Source organism: Tursiops truncatus, chromosome 3 (genome assembly GCF_011762595.2).
Source record: "Tursiops truncatus isolate mTurTru1 chromosome 3, mTurTru1.mat.Y, whole genome shotgun sequence".
Taxonomy (NCBI): domain Eukaryota; kingdom Metazoa; phylum Chordata; class Mammalia; order Artiodactyla; family Delphinidae; genus Tursiops; species Tursiops truncatus.
The window spans coordinates 30,151,283-30,169,488 of record NC_047036.1 but is presented as its reverse complement, the minus strand read 5'-3'; the positions used below and the strand labels follow the sequence as shown (position 1 = coordinate 30,169,488).

General features: G+C 35.6%; 1 protein-coding gene across 5 annotated transcripts in view; it reads right to left on the bottom strand.

The window, feature by feature from the left end:
* The window catches only part of NIPBL (NIPBL cohesin loading factor), a 192,664-nt gene that overhangs the window by 118,737 nt on the left and 55,721 nt on the right, over positions 1–18,206 (bottom strand). The gene's annotated exons all lie outside the window — the stretch shown is intronic.

Sequence of the window (18,206 nt, the reverse complement as noted above, 5' to 3'; positions counted from 1 at the left end):
AAACAGTGTAATGATATAATAATAACTCCCCTTACTCCTATATCTTAATGCAACTTTACAATTTAAGTTGTTTTCATTAAAAAAGTAGAAGTATATAAGTAGTTAAAATTAAGAACTTTCTTTTTCCTCACTTTTATGATAAATGAGATATACTGAGAAACTTCCTAAAACATATATGTATGGTTTAACAGTTAAAAAGCATCCATGGAACCACTCTAGCAATCTAGCTCCTTCTAAAGATAACAACTATCCTGTCTTTTTATCAACAGTAATCATTTCCTTTTCTTTTTATTCCTTTAATGACTTTTATATGTACATTCTTTTTTAGTAGCTGGCTAAGGAAAAAACACTGTTTTCCTTTGATGAATGACTGACACAAAACTTGCTAGTAGAAGCCCACTATAGGGAAAAGGCACAGGAAATAGTATAGGAAAGATACAATTACTACTGGCTATCCTCTATTTTTCCTTTTGCTACACGATGGACTTTACACTTTGAAGTAATTAATTTGATTATTTAATAATCACTAAAGAAGTTTAAAGAAGCACTGCATATTTAACAGTTGCATCAAGCACTTTAAAAAATCAGTCAGAATTTAAAAGCTGACAGAGTCATCAAAACACAGTACAGTTTTTCTAAGTTTAGGTTAATAAGAAAGTTCCATTTTATGATTAGTAATTGATGGGGGGAAAAAAATCACTGAATGCAAATTATGTATGGAACAGCACAAAACCTCCTGTTATTCATACATGACTCACTATTGAACATGTAAATTGCCATATTCATTCAAGCAGATTAAGTAACAAGTGACCATGTTTAAGTATTTAATTCAGAGGATAGGAACCCATAAAGAACAATATGCTAGGGGATTCTATTGTGGGCTATTTGACTTTATTCTATTTTCCTGAATTTCAGAAGAGTAACATGTAAAGTAGACCCAACCCTAGGCTGGAGGTTTTTTTAGCCTAAAAAGATTTACATATTAAGTTATCATGTGTGAATTGGAAGATTAATAAATCTAACCATAATATTTTTCTCAGTTGATATAATAAAGGCATCTAAACACTCTGATGTCAACTCAAAACTGGGAGTAAGCGGGGGAAAAAGCAGGGAGCAACAGTGCTTGCCTGGTGCTTTAACTATGAATTAAGTATTTGGCTACTGACAAATATTTACACCATACTGCTGAACTGTGACAACTTCATGTAATCGAAGATTTTGAAGAACAGAAGACTTCGGTAGAAACAGACTTATAATTGTAGCTAAGGTCATAGATCTTAATGAATATGAGTAATCTATAGAAATGTTGCTGCTTTATGCTAGAAGGTGACCAAAGACCATCAAGAAACAACATTCCTAGAACTCTAAAAGTGAATATACACACTCCTAATTAGACATGGCATTTCTGGCTCTGGATTGGGTAGTGTTTGGTTCACCTGCCTCTGTGAAAGTACACTGTCTTTCATGAAACTACCAAAACTGAAGCTGAAAGTCATTATCTCTGGGGAAGAATGTGTCCAGAATGAAATGGTAACCAAATGGTAAAGGTTATAATGAGTGCTTTAGAACTGTCGCTTAAGGCAGTGCTTTATTTAAAATCTGTGAATGGTGACTGATAGTAGATTGTAAGATAAATTTAGTGGGTTGAGAGCAATACTGAGAGAGATGGAGAGAATAGAACTGTAAGGCTACACTGCACATTGCTTTGAGAGTCTAGGTAACATGTCTTTCTAATGATGGGTCACCAAATCAAAGCAGTTTGAAAGTTGCTGATTTAAAGAAATGGAAGAGTAAAGAAAGTAGCCCACTGCGTAAGTGGTAATGAGAATGAAATAAAATAATGCATGTAAATCACTTGACATACTACCTGGCACATAGTAAGTGATCCAGAAAGTTAACAATGTTACTGCTAACTGGAAAAACACTTCCGGAGGAGCAGAGGGGAAACACAGGTGCATAAGGGGAAAGGGGTCTTTCAATACAAGATACCTACAATTACTAATCGTTAATTAGTGGAAGATATTTTGGTAAATTTCTATTTCAGCCCATTATAATGAGTCTGAAGGGAACTTCTAAGCACTTGCCAAGATTTTTAAAGACCCTAGTCCTTCACTCATTTAATTTCACTTCAAAATTTATGATTTCCTAATGTAAATGATAGAAATGAAAATAAAACAGTATTGGTAAAAGTTATAATAATAATATTCAAATTGAAATGGATTTGGAATAAAAGGCAATCTCATAATCTGATGGTAGATAAACTTTCCTGGATGGCCACTTTGTACCCCACAGCCCCAAAATGTGTATAATCTGTCTCAACAATTGCACTTTTTTAGTAGTGAAAAACTGGTAGAAATGATAACTAACATTTATTGAGGACCTACTATATAATAAAAACTGGTAATAAACACATCAAATGTACTCTCATTCAATTCTTATATAAACCTGAGGTACTAATATTCCAGTTTTATTTAATGAGGAAACTTCTTGATTTGTCACATTATCTCAGAAATCTTTCATAAATGCAGATATGTCTCCTTTTTCTAATATTATTTTATAGCTCGACTGAAATATCAAATTTAAATGAATATTATTCAGTAAACTATATCATGTAAATATAAAGTAAGGCAACTATGGCTTTATGGAATCAGATTCCTTACTTGATAATTTATAACCATGTCTATTTTGAACTTGGTTCACATTTTATGGTACTTCAAGTACTCTTACTTTCTTCTTGATCGGACTATAGAGCAGTAAGCAAAACTCACGTTGAAGAAAATCAGTCTTTGATAAAAGATTATAAAGAATAAGTTAACACCCTCATACTTTTTATGCTGAGTTAATAACTTCTAAAAATTGGCATAATATAATAACATTTTATTAAATATTGTCAAGCACAAACCCCTTATTTCCTCCATTTCTGAGCATATCATCGATGAGATAAATGTATGCTAAATATAAGATATCAATTTGGTAACTTTTCCCATAATAGCCATTCAGTCTGCCTTAAATTAATAAGTGAAATTCCATTAAATTGTACTTTGTATTGTTCTCCAGAAAATATGTGTCACCTTTTTTTGGACCTAACTAAAGCATTTTCCTTTTACCTGATAGTTAAAATAGTCTCAAAATGTCATACTAGGTTAGATCAATAGCTCATCCAAACCCACACAGCTAGCTACTCCTTGAGTTATAAATGGTAGCCAAAAGAACACACTGTGCTTTTATAGTATTGAGCCCTTCATGACGATGCATCCAAAATACGTATTCTGTGTCACTGTGTCAGACACTATGCTAGCCAAGCAAAGTACAATGGTTAACAAGATGGCAACAGTCTCTATCGTTCGAAATTTGAGTCTGGCTATGGGAATGTTATAAAGGGAGTGTATCTTCCAGGAGGAGAAAAGGAAAAACAATAATTGAATTAAAACCTGAACCATTTGTGACAACATGGACCTTGAAGGCATTATGGTAAGTGAAATCAGTCAGAGAAAGACAAATACTGTATGATCTCACTTATATGTGGAATCTAAACACACACACGCATGCGTGCGCACGCAAACACACAACAAAACTCAGAAAAAGAGATAAGAGTTGTAGTAAACAGACACGGGGGTGGGGGAGTGGCTCGTGAGATTGGAGGAAGGTGGTCAAAAGGTTCACATTTACAGTTATAATTAGCAGGGATGTAATGTACAACATGATGACTATAGCTAATACTGTTGTATGATATATAGGAAAGTTGTTAAGAGAATAAATCTAAATCCTAAGAGGTACAAGGAGAAAAAAATTTTTTCCCTTTTTTCTTCCTGTTTTTAAATTGTATCTACATGAGAAGACGGATGTTAGCTTCTCATATAGATACTGCAAACTGAAAATAATGTCAATGTGTACAGTTCAAGCCCATTTTTGCTTAAAATACATGTTTACACAAATGATAGGCATGAAAAAAGGTTCTTTAAGAATATATTTTTTAACCATTAGCAATGGTTAGGATGTATTCTGGTATTTTGGGGAATTCCTATTTTTGTAATATTTATATCTGTGTTGCTTGGATTTAAAAAAACTATTAGACAATTATTTTATAAATCAGAACAACAATGATATAGAATATGTATTGAAATGAAAAACATTAAATGAGCCTTCTAATAGGTGCTGCTATATGTACACAGATTTCTGTGGTATATTTGTATAATTATCTATGAAACCTATGTTAAGAATCTACTGTATGAAGACCCGGTGCTAGGTGTTAAAGACTAATATAATATGCAGGGTACATTAATAAGCACTTTGGCCAGAGCATAAGGCCAGAAAGATGAATTAGACCCTGCAAAAGTATTTGTTATGAAATGTTGATTTCTTTTTTTTTTTTTTTGGTGGTACGCGGGCCTCTCACTGCTGTGGCCTCTCCCGTTGCGGAGCACAGGCTCCGGACGCGCAGGCTCAGCGGCCATGGCTCACAGGCCCAGCCGCTCCGCGGCATGTGGGATCCTCCCGGACCGGGGCACAAACCCGTGTCCCCCGCATCGGCAGGCGGACTCTCAACCACTGCGCCACCAGGGAAGCCCTGATTTTTTTTTTTAATACCCTTGATATAAATGAACTTAGTAAGACTAAAATAAGAGTGATAAGGAAGATGGGGTGGTAGAGAATGAAAATAGAGGCAGTAAGTTGTTGGAAGAATACTGCAATATTGAAATATAATGATGGTCTGATTTTGGATTCATTCAGATTAAAATGCCAAAGTAACATCCAGTTGTAGGAGATGTCTAAAGTAGGAACTTGGAAATTCTGGAATCGACAAAAGAGGTCAGAAATACAGTTATAAATATGGAAGTGATCCATAGAAGACTGGTAACAGTTAAATTATAATAACAGATGAGACAGGCAAGAGACCAGGTAACTTTTGTAGTAGAAATTTTTTTAGCACTTCTTACATGCCAGACATTAACACATACATTTCCTTAATTACCAAAGTCAGAGGATTGTGAAGATGATCTCTATCTCAGAGATGCAAAAATAAGGCTAAAAGCCTAAATGTTTTGCCTGTGGCTACACAGCACACAACAGAGATGATATGTGAACTCAAGTGTTTCTAACCAAACCTTACATTCTCAAGCATATCTGAAGGGCATAAAACTGGGAAATATCTACATTGCTAGGACAGAAAAGACAAACCAATAAAAGGTAAAGGAAATGTTCCTCAGTGAAGCTAAATGTTTGTTGAAGGTCTCACAGCTTGTAAGTGACCTAGTCAAGACTACAAATGTTTGGATTTCTAGTTCAGTATTCTTTATACTACATTGTCTTACATGATTATAACATTATTTTGAATAAACCAACATTTTATATGTGTGGACTATTTAGCTAATTAGCACTTTTCTTCCTTAGTAATGTTAATTTCTTTTTTTCCTTCTTTTTTCTTTGGTGAGGAAGGAGGCTCCCTCCCGAGAGGGCTTAAAACTAGTACAGTTTTATTGTCTCAGTTTATATTACATTTAATAGAATAAGCTATCTCAAATTCTTTTGGGAAATAGGTGGCATGTAAATCCTACGTAGCTAGATAAGTAAATAAATACATGTTGTACTATTTACTATTTTAAATAGGTAACAGCGACCCCCTAGAGTGGCACCTCTCCAGCAGAATCCTTTCACTTTATCAAGCTACCTCCAGATTCCTTTTTGCTGCCTACTATTTAAGAATGAATTTTTCATTCTGTTTAAAGACACTTCCAAAAGACCTTCTTCAAATCCTAGCTCAAAAACAGTTCCCAATCAGCTGTCTGTAAAAATTTTCACTTCTTTAAAACATTTCTCCCTTTCTATAGTTCTAAATTATTTCCATTAAATAAGAAAAATGCAAAATAAAACAAAGCTCTAAAGCTCTCTCTAAACACATGCTTTGCTTTTGGAATCCTGAGCTCTCTGCAGCCACCATGCTGGATACCAATAACGCGTATTCAGCAATGTTGTTATATCTTAATATATTTAGTATGTAATAGGAAGATATATTTACATTACTGAGTACTATTATGAAGAGAAAGAGGGCTTCCCTGGTGGCGCAGTGGTTGAGAGTCCGCCTGCCGATGCAGGGGACACGATTTCGTGCCCCGGTCCGGGAAGATCCCACGTGCCGCAGAGCAGCTGGGCCCGTGAGCCATGGCCGCTGAGCCTGCGCGTCCGGAGCCTGTGCTCCTCAACGGTAGAGGCCGCAACAGTGAGAGGCCCGCGTACCGCAAAAAAAAAAAAAAAAAAGAGAGAGAAAGAGAAGTCACTAAGAAGTAAATCTGGTTGAGATTTAGGGTGTCTCAAAAGCACTTTATAGAATATGTGTATGTTCACTGAGAAGTAAAACAATTAGTATAACTTTATATATTTCTCTAATCAGTCTTGTTCTTATCAATTTATTTCACATGCATTTTTATTTGAACTGACTTTAACAAAAGTTCATATTACCTTAAAAGGTCCCCCTTGATTATGACAGTTAAACTGACTTACAGAGGTGCAGAGTAGTTACATGATGTCTAATGATAACAAAATACACAAAACTGCAAGCTTCATCAGGAGAAAAATAGTCCTGAGCCCTGGAATTTGTTTTTGTTTTTTTTTTAAAAACATAGAGGCCATGGAGGAAATTTCCAAGTGCTACTACGAGTTATTTGGGTTACTAGTACACCTTCACATCGAAAATTTTATTTCTCATTCTTTTCCACTGCAAAAGAAAGAGCCTATCTCAATATAGTTTAAGACTGATTCTTATAACACAAGATGATTTCCTATACAATGGTATTAGAAATGCAAAAATCAAACAATGGTCATTTTATTTCTTTCTAAATGAGGCTGAGGTCTTAAAGAACTATAACATTTGGATGTAGGTCTAACCTACAACTTTTGACCATTACACACTTGATGATACACAATTAATGTAATCTAAATTATGAGAGAAAATGCTTTTATGTAAAATTACTGAAGAGTCCACAAGAGGGCACACTTTCAACTACTGTAAAAATTTTTAATTCACTTTTTTTTTCTAGTGCATCAAATATATTGGCCAGATTCTTCTGAATTGATCATTCAACACCACTAGAAAGCAAGAGATCCTGAAGTCTGTAATTCTTTTTGTTTAAACACACACAAGCAAATTTTTTGGATGCATATAAAATATAAGAAAAGCCTGAATACATGAAGACTTCTACATTAATATTAAATGATAAAAGTATGTAATAGTCTTATTAGCCATCTTGGTCCTGTTAGCTACTTGGAATTTGGCTGCCCTAAGAATCTTTTCAAAAAAACTCTGGCTACTTGGAAATTTTTTTTTTTTTATTACCGCAATAAGTGTAGTGAACATCTATCATCTCATACAGATACAAAGAAAAAAAAAATTTTCCCTGTGATGAAAACTCTTAGGATCTACTCCCTTAACAACTTTCATATATAACATACAGCAGTGTTAATCATGTTTATTGTGTTGCACGTTACATCTTTAGTACTTATTTATCTTGCAACTGGAAGTTTGCACCTTTTGACCACCTTCATTCAGTTTCCTACCTCCCAACCCCCACCTCTGATAACCACAAATCTGATCTCTTTCTCTACGAGTTTGTTTTTGAAGTATAATTGACCCATAACACTATGTTATTAGTTCCTGGTACACAACATAATGATTTGATATTTCTATACATTTCAAATGACCACCACAGGAAATCTAGTTACCATCTGTCACCATACAAAGATCTTACATTATTATTCACTATATCCCCCACACTGTACATTTCATCACTGTGACTCATCTATTTGGTAACTGGAAGTTTGTACTTCTTAATCTTCCTCATCTATTTCACTCATCCCCTCACCTCTCTCCCCTCTGGCAACTACCTGTTTGTTCTCTGTATCTGTATCTCTGTTTTTGTTTTCTTATGTTTGTTCATATGTTTTATTTTTTAGATTCCACATATAAATGAAATCATATGGTATCTGTCTGACTTGTTTCACTTAGCATAATACCCTCTAGGTCCATCCATGTTGTCGCAAATGACATCAGCCATAAAAAATGTGTGTGTGTGTGTATATACACACACACACACATAACCACATCTTCTTTATCCATTCACTTATCGATGGGCACTTAGGTTGCTTCCATACACTGTAAATAATGTTATGAACATAGGGTGCATGTATCTTTTCAAATTAGTATTTTTGTTTTCTTCAGAAAAATACCTAGAAGTGGAATTGTTGAATTGTATGGTACTTATATTTTTAATTTTTTGAGGAACCTCTGTACTGTTTTCCACAGTGGCTGCACATTCCCACCAATAGTGCATGAGAGTTCCCTTATTTGTTGACTTTTTGATAAGTAGCCATTTTGACAGGTGTGAGGTGCTATCTCACTGTGGCTTTGATTTGCATTTCCCTGATGATTAGTGATGTCAAACATCTTTTCACATGCCTCTTGGCCATCTATAAGTCTTCGTTGGGAAAATGCCTATCCAGGTCCTCTGTCTGGTTATTTTGATCCTCATTATGTGACATATTCCCTAGGAACAATAAATTCTTTAAGACACTCAGTAGGAGAATAAATGGATATGTTTCAAGTACTTTAGGAAATTCTTCCAATTCAAGAGTTAAAGATCATTACTTAAAGTACCTAAAAGAACAATTGAGAAAGGGTATACACAGAAGATATGCAAAAAAATCATGATCATTCATGCATAATGTGCATTAATGATCCCTATTCTGCCCTAACCCATTCAAAGATGTCACTTCCAGCAACTTTCTTCTCTCTCCTGTATCAATTTTCCCTCTTATTGGATCACTCCAATCAGCATATGAACATCTATATGTTGATAACTCCTACTACTCCCCCCCCCAAAAAACACAAAACCCTTGACTCCTATACCCTCCATCAAACAACTACTTAATTTTCTGTTTCCTTTCACAGCAAAATTCCTTCAGTTGTCCATATTCATCTCTAATTCTCCTTTCTCTTGAAACCACACTGTATGTGTTTTTATTCTTATCATTCCACCAGAAGTCTTGCCACGGTTAGTAATGGCATGCATCTACATTGCTAAGCGTGATGGACAAACCTCATATCTCATCTGATTTCACTTAGCATTCAACAGAGTTGATCAATCTTCTGTTTTCCAGAACAACATATTCTTCTGGTTTTTCCTCATAGGACACAGGCCACTCCTGAATCCTATTTTGGTTCCTTCTCATCTTCCTGTCCTACCTCTGCTGTTGATCTCATCTGATCTCATGATTTTTTTCATTCATTTTAAAAAGTTTTATTTATTTATTTTTGGCTGCATTGGGTCTCTGTTGCTGCCTGCAGGCTTTCTCTAGTTGCAGTGAGCGGAGACTACTCTTCATTGCGGTGCGCAGGCTCCTCATTGCGGCGGCTTCTCTTGTTGCAAAGCATGGGCTCTAGGCGCGCAGGCTTCAGTAGTTGTGGCAGGCGGGCTCATTAGTTTTGGCGCACGGGCTTGGTTCCTCCACGGCATGTGGGATCTTCCCGGCCCAGGGATCAAACCCATGTCCCCTGCATTGGCAGGTGGATTCTTAACCACTGCACCACGAGGGAAGTCCCTGATCTCATGATTTTAAAATAGCACCTGTATGCTGATGGCTCTAAAATTTATGTCTCCTACTTTGACTTCTCCCCCGTACACTATATTCATATATCCAACTACCTACTCAACATCTCTGCTTTGATGTCCAGTAAGTACAGGTCTAGAGTAGAGGTTGGCAATCTTATTGCTGACTTCTGAGAGCATGATTTATATGCTTTAGATAAAAGTTTTATTAGATACTATTTAAAAATATTTTATCATCATCTTTTGCTTTGCCTTTTCATCCTCTTAATATCTTTTGGAATTCTGATGAAGTCCAACTTATAAATATATGCTTTTATGATGGTGGTGGTGGGATTTGATTACAAAGAGACATATAGAATCTTTCTGGTGTGATCAAAATGTTCTATATCATGGAGAGATATTGGTTACATGAGTATATCCAAGATTTCTATTTTTCAATATATCTAAATATTACCAAATTCCAAAATACTGCAAAAGTAATAATGATAATAATTTAGCAATGGTTAGAGAATGGATGATGGTATAGATGAAATTAAAATGATAGCATGTTGATTACTATGGAAGCTGAGTGATAGACACTGGGCATTCATTAAACTCTTCTGTTTACCTTGCACATACAAAGTTTTCCATAATAAACAGCTTTTTTTTCATATGTATCTTGCTTTTTCTTTTTTTTTCTTTAATTTTTACTGGAATATAGTTGATTTAAAATGTGTTAAGTTTCAAAATTTTTTTTTAATTAAGGGAAATTTTTTGTTGGGTACAAAATATCATTGTCTCATATTTAAGTCAGAATTAAGTAAAGCCTTTTCTTTATCAGACCTATTACTGCTAAACCATGTGCCATGAAGTAAATGTCTGTGTCGCCCCCCCCCCCCCCGCCAATTCGTATATTGAACCCTAATCCCCAGTGTGATGGTATTTGGAAGTGGGGCCCATGGGAGGTGATTAGGTCATGAGGGTCAAATTCTCACAAATGGGATTAATGCCATCATGAAAGAGACTTCAGAGAGCTCCTCTGTCCCTTCCGCCATATGAGGACACAGCAAGAACACGGCCATCTATGAACCAGGAAGTGGGTTCTCTCACAAGACAATGAATCTGCTGGGAACTTGACCTTGGACTGCCCAGCCTCCAGAATGGTAAGAAATAAATTTCTGTTGTTTATAAGCTGCCCAGTCTATGGTATTCTGTTATAACAGCCTAAATGGACTAAGATACCATGTTTCCCTCAGACTCTATTTCTGTAATTGGTATTTTTAAAAAAACAGTAAAAGAATTCAAGAGACCCAAATATAATTATTATATAACTAATGAATGTGGAAAAGATATTGGGGTACCTTTTCAGGGAAGATAACCTTGTAAAAAGTCAGTTAAAACCAATAACAAACAACTCCTTATTAAGAAGCTCAATATCAAAATTATTTTAAATAGTTCAATTTATAGGAAAAGAAACAATAAATGGAAAAAGCAATTTCTCATCCACATACCTACAGGAAACTTTTAAATAATTTCCACTAGGTCCCTCCCACTATGTCACTTTATAGGACATAAGTATATAAATTAAGGATGTATATTTTTGAAAAATGAACTAATCATAAAATGCAGATGTTTATAACATCAAATGCCATATCCTTTCTGTATATAAAATTAAAACAATTTTTGGTTATTTAAATTCTCTCATTATCAGTCTGACTAATGTTTCATTAGGAAAAATGGATTTTTAAATTTTAAGTGGAGTTTCTGATTTATATAATGATGAGTTACACAAAAGTGAACTTTCTATGAAAGTTTACTTAAAAAGAAAATGTAACATCAACTATATTCTAAGGTAGAAGGTTAACGGAAATACAGAATAAAATGACTTTGTGTGTTATAGAGGACTTTTATAGTTGTTTAAGAAATCTAGGTAAAATTGGTGGGGAGGAGGAAGGTGTGCAGAAAAGAGGGATGTAAAAAGATAGGTTTGGGGACTTCCCTAGTGGTCCGGTGGGTAAGACTCCATGCTCCCAATGCAGGGGGCCTGGGTTCGATCCCTGGTCGGGGAACTAGATCCTGCATGCATGCCACAACTAAGAAGTCCGCATACATGCCACAACTCAGCCAAAATAAATAAATAAATAAATTTTTTAAAAAGTTTTTTTAAAAAATAAAAAGGTTGGTTTCTCAAATAATATTTTGACACAAGTCACTATTACACATAAACACGAAAGCAAACTAAACTTAAAATGGAAATAAACACTTTCAATTTCAATCAGAATACTGAATTGCCTGGACTTGAGGAAGTAGTTTAGCTTCTCTTTACCAGTACCTGATAATATTAAGTATGCCTATCAGTAGATGATGAAATGTGTAAGTGACTCATTTCCTTTTTCTTGATGACCTGATTTCCTGATTTTTAAAACATTAAGTCTTTATGTATTCACTGTTATGCACTTAGCACCTAACACCTAGAATAGGATCTGACAGATGGTGGGTATTGAGTATAATGTGGTAAAAAAAAAAAAAAACCAGACCTGGTTAATACCCTCATAGAGCTTAGAGAGTCCAGTAGAAGTGATATTATGAATAATCACCATGTAACATATAACTACATATTGTGATACATTTCACAACAATAATGGGTGACACTTAGCATCTAATATATGCCTGGAATTGTTCTAAGGGATTTACATATTTAATTTCATATTAATTTATATTTAGTTCATTCATATTTACATATTTTAATTCAGCTAATCCTTATCCTATCAAACAGGTACTACTATTAATTTCATTTAAGATAATAAGACCTGAGGCATATAAAGGTAAGTGACTTGCCCAAGGTCTGATTCCAGAGTGCCTGATCTTAACATTCTGGAGTCCTTGCTCTTTTCCTAAATGAAAAGAATTGGACACTTTGAGAGAAGAAAAGACTGTAACAAGTTTATATTGGAGGGTGGGCAGTAACCATGACTCATTAAGGAAGTCTCATGAATAAGAGTTAGATAGGCAAAAGGGGAAGAAGAAATGGGGACAGGGTGGGGGGTGGGTGAATAGCAAGTTAAAGTCCCTACAGAAGGCCAGAACCTAGTACAAAGGAAAAGAAGATTATGTGGCTGTACATAATGATGGACTGATACAAGATTAAGGAGAAAAGGTACATACAAATTAGATCATACCTAGCCTGATGGGCCAGGTTGAGGGGCTTTTGATTTCGATTCATGCCACTTTAAAAAAAAAAAGTAATCTACTGGCCATTTACATATCTTAGTTACTGAACACATCAACTGCAGTTGCTTAATTTTTTAATCCATTTCTCCGTTTTCACACAGACTCTACTTAGTCTTTATTAACTTGAATTCAAATCACTGTAGATAGGGAAATCTGTAGATTTGGGATTCAGGTGATGCGTTTTTGGTAGGTATACCAAAGGTTCTTAGTGCATTATATCAGGAAGCACCTGATACCAGTCTGTTTTGCTAATTTGGTGATGTTAACTTTGGTCACTTTAATGTGGTGTGGGACATGTTCTCCACTATAAAGTTACCCCTTGCAGTTAGTTAATAAGTAATTTGCGGAGAGAGACTTTGAGAGAGGCTATTAAATATCTGATTCCCATTGAACTTTTACTCCTGAATTTTAACACCATTAATGATTTTATATTTATTTGTTGACATTCTACTGTAATGGAACATCCTTTCCTCCCTATTCATTCATTCATTCATATCAGTATGGACTGGGAACTTCTTTTTTATTGAATGGGTTACAATCTATTATTATTCATTTATTTTGATGCTCAAATTGTCCCAGATTTGGACAGTGGCAGCTCCTTCAAGCTGACTTCCTTATCCTTCTGTTATGCTCTATCATTCTTTAAGAGATTCCTTACTTTCCAGTGCAAGAAGATGTTCCAACTTCATCTCGTACTTTCCCTATCCCGGTAGTGGAAACCAGCCTTTTCTTGAGGGAGGTGCTCTGATTCTATTTAGTGGAGAATAATATTTAGATACAGTGCTAGTTGTGCTCTCTGCTACTGGTGTATCGTTTGTAAGTCAAGCACATTAAATGAAAAACAGAGAATCAAGAGAAAACAAATATGTAAAAGCAGGGGTCCCAAAATAATATAAACGTGAAAAAGCAATTCATAAATTCCAGAATCATACAATTTCATAGGCAAAAAATATCTCAGGGATAACCAACTCTTTTATTTTACAGGCAAGAAAACCAAGACCTAGTGATGTCAGGTATCCTGAATATGGTCACAGAATAAATTATTAGCCAAAGTCAGCAAATTCTCAATTCAATGCTCATCAAGTTCTGCTCTTACACTGTTTATTCAGCAAATATTTATTGAATGCCTACAATGTGCAATGCACTGTTGTGGCTAGGGATACAGCAGTGAACAAAACAGACAACAATCCCTGTATGCCCTCACAGAGCTTAGATCATAATACGGAAAACTGGATCAATTTTCCATATGAAAAGGTGCTTTACTTTATTAGTCTTCAGGAAAATGCAAATTACAACCATAATGAGATTCACTTAAAATTAAAAAGACTAATCAACTGTTGGAATGGCAGCACAGTAAACAACAGGAATGCTCATACAATGCTGGTGGGAGCATATAAAATGGGTACAACCACTTTGGATAAGGGACATTATCTGCTAGGTGATTACCCTAGGCCCTGCAATTTCACTCCTAGGTATATACACAACAGAAAACTCAGTGGCTTAAAACAATAGTCTCTCAATCTCCTCCTAGAACCAGTGGGCCAGGCTGGACATGTTGGTTTTCAGACATGGCAGAGGCACAAAAAGTGCAAGCCCAATCCTGCAAACGTTTTTACAAGCCTTTGGTCATGTCACACCCACTAATTCCAATGGTCAAAGCATGTCCTGTGACCAAATACAAAGTCAAGGGGCAGGGAAATATTCTCTGCTTCTTTAAGAGTGGGAGGAACTACACAGTCACTTGGGAAAGGGCTTGGATGCAGGGAGGGGTGAAGAACTGGGGCTATTAATACAATGCATCACACCCACCCAACCCAAGACTTTTCAGAAATGGAATCTGATATTTTAACAAGCCCCCACCCCCCACCCCCAGTGATTCTGATGCATGCTAAAATCTGAAAACCAATGGGCACCACAGATTGCTGGGCCTTATGCCCAGAGTTTCTAATTCAGTAAGCCTTGAGCAATACCCAAGGATTTAGCATTTCTAATAAATTTTCCAGGATGATGCAAATGCTACTGATCCAGGGACCACACTGGTAACTACTGGGCTGGGAGACAGGGAAAACCTTTTGAGGAAGATGTCACCTGTAATGAATTTTGAAAGCTTGGTAGGAACTGATGAAGAGTGGGAAGGGTGTTCTGGGCAGAGGGAAAAGCAAGTGCAAAGGCAGATAGGTGTGAAACTGCATGACAAGTATGTGGACTGAGGAAAGGTTAAACAGAAGTCAGATCATTAAAAAGCCTTATGTGCTAGATTAAAGAGTCCAAATATGACTGGACTGATACAGGCAGTCGTAGAAGATTTTTGTATTAAGAAATGATATGAACAGGTTCTGATATTAGAACATGCTCTATAGCAGCACTGTGGAAAAGGAAAAGGTGCCAGACTTGTAGGAAGGTGCCAGAAGGTAGGCAGAACAATAAGGTAGGAAATAAAGTAATGAAGCAATGAGACCTGAACCAAGACACAGCAAGGTAACAGCAAGGAAGGGATAGATATACAGAGATAAAAGAGAGAAATCTGGTGACAACTTGGATGTGGAGAGTAAGTGAGAGGGAATCTAGGACAACTTACAGCTTCTAGCTTGGGCAACTGAAGGTGTAATATGCACATACCCATTCATTCATAAACATAAGACACCACATCCTGCGTTGTTTCACGAGGATTTGAGGCAGTTTACCAGAAGAATACATAGGATGAAAAATAAATAGGTGAAGGATTCAAGGCAAAGGATACACTGGGATAAAGAAAATAAATAGAGAAAGAAAATAAGTAAAAATAGCACAGAGTAAAGCACAGTATATTGCTCTCCAAAACTCCGAGAGTTGGCCTTCAAATGTGGCTTAAGCCTCCTAGTTAGCAAGGCAAAGAAGAAAATACACAGTGCCTGTTAAAAGTGAATCAGTTGCTCAGGAGAAGTACCAGCTTTTCTAAGATACTGTAATCTGAGAGAAATTTCACCAGTGAGTCCTCATAAAGAAGATTCTGGATGATATAATGGAGAAAGTCTTTGAAAGCATCCCTAAAAAAAACAAAAATCTGTTTTGAGTTAATTTTTTTAATGTCTTAAAAAAAATCACATCCTAAATGCACAATTCAGTAAAAGCAAATCTACAAGGGGCCAAAATAATGCAATCTATCCAAGTACACGGATCTCTAATGGTATGGTTTAATCTAAGAGTAAAATTTTAAATATTCAGAGGAATGGACAGAATATCGCCATTAAGCAGTCCTCCATTAATACATTTTCTCAGAACTGGGCTTTTGAAAAATTGAGATGGTCCAGAGTACATGGTGGAATACAAACATGCAATATTACTAAGGGCAGCAATATATGTTTTACCAAACAATCAATCAAGGCAAGGAAAATGAAGAGAAGATAACATTACGAAGTTTAAGAAGTTTACCCAAAACATGTCCCACTTCTACATAGAAACCTCAGGCAGGTTAGAATCTTCTTCTTCAAAAAGAAACTCTGATGCTGCTCTAATACATGGATGAATGAGCAGATCATGGTGCCAAATTTCTACTAACTATAAATTATGCAAAATGTTATTGCAATTTTCAGAATCTGAAAGCCAGAAAGTTAATAAAACATCTTACTCTAGGCAATATTGCCTATAGTATTTAACACATCACAAATCTCCATTATAGAAAAGTCCCCCCTGCCCCATACACTTACTAGACTGCTTAATTGTAGGCAGTATATGGCCTATATTCTGCAGCATAGAAGGAGAGAAAAAAATTTGTATCTACCACTTGCTAGTATGAGCTAGGCACTGTGCCAGTTGCTTTTCTTCTCCTTTTATTTTTCATTTGACCTTCATAATAACCCAATGAATATGTCTCATTATCTTCATTTTAAAGATGAGAACAAATTTAAATGACTAGCCCAAAATATAATAATTAGTTAAAATGTGGTATCAGTATTCAAAATCAATTTGTCATCATTTCGATAGAAAAGTTATAAAATGTCTCTTAAACACAAAAAAAGATGTTCAGCCTTACTCTTAATATATGAGAAATGTGAATTAAAACTACACTGAGAAAGCAAGTTTTTGAATTCTAGCCAACCTGATAAATGAGAAATGTTAAGACACTATTGTGGAGGCTGTGGAGAAACAGGCACTCTCATACATTGCTGGTACGAATGCAAAATGTAGTTGAATTTAGCATATCTAACAGAAGTACATATGCGTTTACAAAAACTTTTGCCTCAGTAACCTCACTTCTAGAAATTGACCCTCCACAAATATGTACAACATATATGCACAATGTTATTCATTACAGCACTGTTTGCAGTATAAATATTTGGAATCATTCTAAGGTCCAAGCATGGGAAACTGACTGAATAAACCATAGTACATCTGCATCGTGGAATATTATATAGCAGTTAAAAGGAATGAGCAATAACTATGAACCAAGACAGAGTAATTCCCAGGATAAACTAAGTGGAAAAAGCAAGGTACCAAATAAGTATATACAGAGTACAATCTTTTCTCTAATGAAGAAGAAGAAATGAAACTATATATAGGTATTGTTTAATCATAAAAAGAAATCAGGAAAGATAAACTTGAAAGTAATGAAATCATTATCCATAGGGAAGGTGGAAATGGAATTGTAGCAAGACTTCTGAGTATACCTTCCAAATACAGTGTTGACTTTTGAACCATGTAAATGTTACATTCAAAAATCAATATTAAATCAAACTGAATAAAAAAGCAAACCCTAAAATCAAACACAAGCAGCATAACTATACTATCAAATAATAACATCATCACACACACAAAAATTTAATCCAAGTAATTCTCACCACAGTGCTCTTACTGTAAACCATTACTGGGTGTGGTGGGTTGAATTGCAGCCTCCTCCAAAATATGTCCACCTGGAACCAATGAATGTGACCTTATTTGGGAAAAGTGTCTTTCAAATGTAAGAATGTAAGACTCTCAAGATAAGACCATTCTGAATTTAGGGTGGGCCCTAAATCAGGGCCGATAAGGACACGAACGTTCTGATGAACGTGTCCTTATGAAAGACAGAATTGGGAGACACACTGACACACAGTAAAGAAGGCCACCTGAAGATGAAGGCAGAGATTGGAGTTACGCAGTCACAAACCAAGCAATGGCTGGAGCCACCAGAAGCTGGAAGAGAGGCAAGGAAGAATTCTTCCCCAGAGCCTTTGGAGGGAGAATGAGACTGCTACCACCCTGATTTTAGACTTCTGGCCTCTAGAACTGTCAGAGAATAAATTCCTGTTGTTTCAAGCCACCAAATTTGTGGTAATTTATTATAGCAGCCCTGGTAAACGAATGCACTGGGATATATTCTAAGGACAGAAAAGATTGAAGAGAAATCCTGAAACTTGCCTAGTGTGTTTTATTTTGGCA